The sequence below is a fragment of the Odocoileus virginianus genome, chromosome 29, assembly GCF_023699985.2.
Source record: "Odocoileus virginianus isolate 20LAN1187 ecotype Illinois chromosome 29, Ovbor_1.2, whole genome shotgun sequence".
Taxonomy (NCBI): Eukaryota; Metazoa; Chordata; class Mammalia; order Artiodactyla; family Cervidae; genus Odocoileus; species Odocoileus virginianus.
Genome location: NC_069702.1, coordinates 18542028 through 18548027, shown reverse-complemented (window position 1 = coordinate 18548027; position 6000 = coordinate 18542028).

The following is a 6000-nucleotide window of genomic DNA, read 5'->3' as shown; positions in this document are numbered from 1 at the left end:
AAATCCATACACCTCATGTAACCCACAATATATGGGATATTTCCATCACTTACACCTCTTGCTATCTCCTAGTAAATTCCTACCCTTCTCCATTTTCTTCTTTTTAAGCACCTTCTGATTCTCTATTATCATAGATTAGTTTTTCCCAATTCAGAACTTCATATAGATGGAACCATATTACATGCATTTTTTTTTAATGTCTGGCTTCTTTCACTCAGCATATTGTTTCTGAGATTCATTTATGTTGTTGCATATATCTGTAGTTTTTCCTTTTCAATGCTGAGTCGTATTTTATTGAATAAATATACCACACTTTATTTACCCACTTTGTTGATGATGTGTTTTTTGTTTTCACCTTGTTTTCATTGTGCAGTCCCTCAGTTATGTCTGACTCTTTTTGACCCCATGGACTGCAGCACGCCAGGATTCCCTGTCCATCATCAACTCCCGGAGTTTGCTCCAACTCATGTCCATTGAGTTGCTGATGCCATCCAACCACCTCATCCTGTTGTCCCCTTCTTCTCCTACCTTCAATCTTTCCCAGCATCAGGGTCTTTTCTAATGAGTCAGCTCTTCATATCAGGTGGCGAAAGTATTGCAGCTTCAGCTTCAGCATCGGTCCCTCCGATGAATATTCAGGATTGACTGGTTTGATCTCTGTGCAGTCCAAAGGACTCTCAAGCGGCTTCTCCAACACCACAGTTCAAAAACATCAATACTTTGATGCTCAGCTTTCTTTATAGTCCAACTCTCACATCCATACATGACTACTGGGAAAACCATAGCTTTGACTAGATGGACCTTTGTTGGCAAAGTAATGTCTCTGCTTTTTAATATGCTGTCTATGTTGGTCATAACTTTTCTTCCAAGGAGCAAGCGTGTTTTAATTTCATGGCTACAGTCACCATCTGCAGTGATTTTGGAGCCCCCCCAAAATAAAGACTGTCACTGTTTCCATTGTTTCCCCATCTATTTGCCATGAAGTGATGGGGCTGGATGCCATGATCTTTGTTTTTTGAATGTTGAGTTTTAAGGCAGTTTTTTCACTCTCCTCTTTCACTTTCATCAAGAGGCTCTTTAGTTTGTCTTCACTTTCTGCCATAAGGGTGGTGTCATCTGCATGTCTGAAGTTATTGATATTTCTCCTGGCAATCTTGATTCCAGCTTGTGCTTCATCCAGCCTGGCATTTCACATGATGTACTCTGCATATAAGTTAAATAAGCAGGGTGACAATATACAGCCTTGACATACTCCTTTCCCAATTTGGAACCAGTCAGTTTTTCCATGTCCAGTTCTAATTGTTGCTTCTTGACCTGCATACAGGTTTCATAGGAGGTAGGTAAGGCAGGTAAGGAATTCTCATCTCTTGAAGAATTTGCCACAGTTTGTTGTAAACCACACAGTCAAAGGCTTTGGCATGGTCAATAAAGCAGAAATAGATGTTTTTCTGGAATTCTCTTGGTTTTTTGATGATCCAGCAGATGTTGGCAATTTGATCTCTGGTTCCTCTGCCTTTTCTAAATCCAGCTTGAACATCTGGAAGTTCACGGTTCACGTATTGCTGAAGCCTGGCTTGGAGAATTTTGAGCATTACTTTACTAGCGTGTGAGATGAGTGCAATTGTGCGATAGTTTGAACATTCTTTGGCATTGCCTTTCTTTGGGATTGAAATGAAAACTGACCTTTTCCAGACCTGTGGCCACTGCTGAGTTTTCCAAATTTGCTGGCATATTGAGTACAACACTTTCACAGCATCATCTTTTAGGGGCTGAAATAACTCAGCTGGAATTCCATCACCTCCACTAGCTTTGTTCGTAGTGATGCTTCCTAAGGCCCACTTGACTTCATATTCCAGGATGTCTGGCTCTAGGTGAATGATCACACCACTGTGGTTGTCTGGGTCATGAAGATCTTTTTTGTATAGTTCTTCTGTGTATTTTTGCCACCTCTTCTTAATATCCTCTGCTTCTGTTAGGTCCGTACCATTTCTGTCCTTGGCACTATTATAAATAAAGCAGCTATAACATTTTTACACAACTACCCACATGAAAATCATGATTTTTAAAATATAACATTGAAGATATATTGAAGGAAAACTGAATCTTGCTAAGCAGGCTAAAAAGTGGAAGAGAGATCTCAAAACAAAGCAAAAATATAAGGAGAGAAATTACAATGAAAAAGGCAAATCACTTTGAAGAGATACCCATGAGATCTGTCATATATGACTAGTTGCAGTTTCAGAAGGAAAGAAAGGAAAGGAAATTATAAAAAAAAAAAAAAGAGAGGTAATATTAAACAGGTGATATTAGAAAATTTCCCTCACATAAAGACAGATTTGCATCTACAGATAAAAGGGGTCACTGAATTTCAACTAAGATCAGTGGGAAAAGACACACCCAAGCACATTTGAGGGAAATTTCTGTTAAGAAAATATTTTAAAAGCTTCCAAGTGGAAAGAACAAGTTTCCTATAAACAGATGAAAAAAGAAAGAAGAATAATGAGGAGGATAAGGGGTTGGGGAGAGGGAGACAAGGTGCTGGGAAGAAAATGGAGGAACAAAGTGTAGAAACAGACAGAAGCAAGCAACTGACAATAAGCAAAAACTATTTATTTAGAGCTTTCTATAATAAGGGAGGTGGTCACCATCACTTGCGTCTGAGTCAAAGGCAGGCAGCTTTACAGTGGAAAAGAAGGGAATTCAGGTGTACCCTGATAAGAGGCTGTGGACATGAGGAGGCTGCCAGCAGCCTAACTTGAAGGGAGGTATCATGTGAGTCATTTGGGGGTATATTTAGCTTTCCTCGGCTGGTCCTAAGTTATGGCTGAGGCTCCAATACTTTGGACACCTTTTGCGAAGAACTGACTCATTGGAAAAGACCCTGATTCTGGGAAAGACTGAAGGCGGGAGAAGAAGGGGATGACAGAAGATGAGTTGGTTGGATGGCATCACCAACTCTATGGACGTGAGCTTGAGCAAGCTCTGGGAGCTGGTGATGGAGAGGGAGGCGTGGTATGTTGCAGTCTATGGGGTTGCAAAGAGTCAGACATGACTGAGCGACTGAACTGAACTGAAGTTACAACTGGGAGCAAAAATGTGGGAATCTGGTACTTATTGATCAAGTGGTGACTATCTGGGACTGAAAGCTACAGGAGCTGCTGTTTGGATCCTGTGATGGTTGATGCAGATGGTGAATTGATTTCTTGGTCCAGATGCTGTGGATTGTGGGTTAAGAGTTTTATTTTAATATATGGTCTTGCCACTGCCTGTTTGCCTATTTAACCTCTCAAAGAGAATAAAGAAAGGGAGAAAAAGGGGAGACAGAGAATGAAGGAGGGAGGGGAGAAAGGAGGGAGAAAGAAAAAGAGAGGGAGCAGGAAAGAGAGCGAAATCACTGCATTGGTGCATGCATGCTCAGTTGTGTCCAACTCCTTGCAACCCTATGGACAGTAGCCCACCAGGCTCCTCTGTCCATGAGATTCTCCAGGCAAGAATACTGGAGTGCATTGCTGTGCCCTCCTCCAGGGGGTCTTCCCGACCCAGGGATCGAACCCACATCTCTTACATCTCCTGCGTTGGCAGGCAGGTTCTTTACCACTAGCACCACTGCACTGATCTTATCTGAAATCCTGGAAGCTAGAAGACTGTGCGTAATACCACTTACAGATCACTGAGGGAAAAGGACAGCGACTCGGCCCAAATTCCATTTAAATGTCGGGAAGATAGATATTTATGAATATGCACAGATTCACAAGTTTGTTACCCAGCACAGTATCTGAGGGACCACTTCAGAGTAAACACTACCAAACAACAAAACAATCAGAACAGAGACCTCATAACAAGACAAGGAAGATGAGGATAAAGGAAATTTGATGAGTAATTCACTTTCAATTTATTTTTATTTTTTTTTTTAATTTTCACCTCGAATTTATATAGCAGTACAAGTGAATAGTGACAATGTAACTGGGAATTATAACACAGGTGGTAAATTAAGGAGTCCTTGAATAGAAGAGACAGTGCAAAGGAAAGCAAAATATTTGGTGGACGAGAACAAAACTACCAACTTTTCTCAGTGAAACCTAGGAATTCAATGGAAGTGGACAGGGTAGAAGTAAATACTGTATATTCTGAAGGTTTCCACTAGGACTGAAGAGGGTAGAAATAAAAATATTTTAAGAGTCCCATTTATTGAGGTGTAATAAAGAGGCAATGAGGGCTTCCCTGGGAGCTCAGCCAGTTAAGAATCTGCCCGCAATGCATGAGAGTTGAGTTTGATCTCTGGGTCAGGAAGATCCCCTGGAGGAGGCCATAGCAACTCACTTCAGTACTCTTGCCCAGAGAAACCCATGGACAGAGGAGCCTGGTAGACTACAGTCCATGGGGTCCTAAGAGTCGGATACGACTGAGTACACCACCACCACAAAGGGGCAAGGGGGTACTAAAGTATCTAAAAGGAAGGAAATAGGAAAACATATTCTCATATATTACTGAAGAAAAAGTGTTTGATAGTGACCGTCAGAAGAGGGAAGGTATTTCAGTTTAGTTCAGCCGCTCAGTCATGTCCACCTCTTGGCGAACCCATGGACTGCAGCACACCAGGCTTCCCTGTCCTCTACCAACTCCCAGAGCTTGCTCAAACTCATGCTGGGGAAGGTAATCAGCAGTCAAACTGAAAAGAAGATGGTACTTTTTTTTAAGCCTTCATACACTTTTTTCGTGAGTGAAATGGAAAAGAAAACAATAGAGGACACGATGGGATAATGTCATAAAATTAGAAACACCCAGAATGAGTGGTGGAACTCGGGAAAGAATTAGAAATAAAAATTTTTCTAATAAAAATTAGAAAAAAATATTGAAATGAAGACTAGACTACAAGGAAACCAGGAGTAAATTAAAATAACAAATAATGCCTTAAGAGACAGAGAGAGTGAAAAGGAGAAAATTTTATTTATTTATTTATTTAAAGGAGGAAATTTTAAAAAATAAGAAGAATAAAAAGATTTTGAGGAAAGGTGACTCGTATTAAAGATAGGTAGATCTTCAGATTTAACATATAGATATAGTAGTTTCTGAAGAAAGAAACCAAAGGAATATGGCAAGTAAAAGAAATTATAATGAAAGACAATGATGTTGAAAAAAAAATTGAAACTATGTATTAAAAGAGCACAGTGTGCCTGAGAATGACCCAGAACGATCAACAACAACACATAGTCTAGTAAAATTACTTAATGTGAAAGGAAAATAAATTGGCAGACATCTAGGTAAAAAAAAAAAATGTAGGTCATTTACAAGAAAAGAAAATTAGACTCTCATGAGGTATTTTTCAGCAATGCTTTATTCCCCAGGAAAATAGAGTATCACACTTAACAGTCTAAAGAAAAGTGAGCCAAGGTTGATTATATCTAAGAAAATTGACTTTCAAACATAAAAGGCTGTTCACCTGAAACTATCACAACATTGTTAGTCGGCCATACCCCAATACAAAATGGTTTTGGTGTTAAAAAAAAATAAAAATAAAAATTTTTAAAGATTAAAAATGGAGAAGGAAATGGCAACCCACTCCAGTATTCTTGCCTGGAAAGTCCCATGGACAGAGGAACCTAGTAGTCTACAGTTGATGGGGTCACAAAAGAGTGGGACATGACTTAGTGACTAAACAACAACTGAAACATTGTAAATCAACTATATGTCAATAAAAAGTTAAAAACTAATAATGCTTACATGGTTGACAAAAAAAAATAATAAAAGATTAAAAAAAAAAAAAAGGAACAGGGCCTTCTTTAAGAAATGGCTGATTTATAGTCTGGGAAACACAAGATGACTCTAGAACAATATTGATAATAGCACCAAGAACATATGAAACAGATTCAGAGTAGGAACTAGTGCTCAGAAAACAGCAGAACATATACACTCATCTACTCTTTTTTAAAAAATTATTATTATTACTTCTACAGCGAGGCATATTTGAGCTGGGCACACAAGACGAAGAGTGGAAGATGT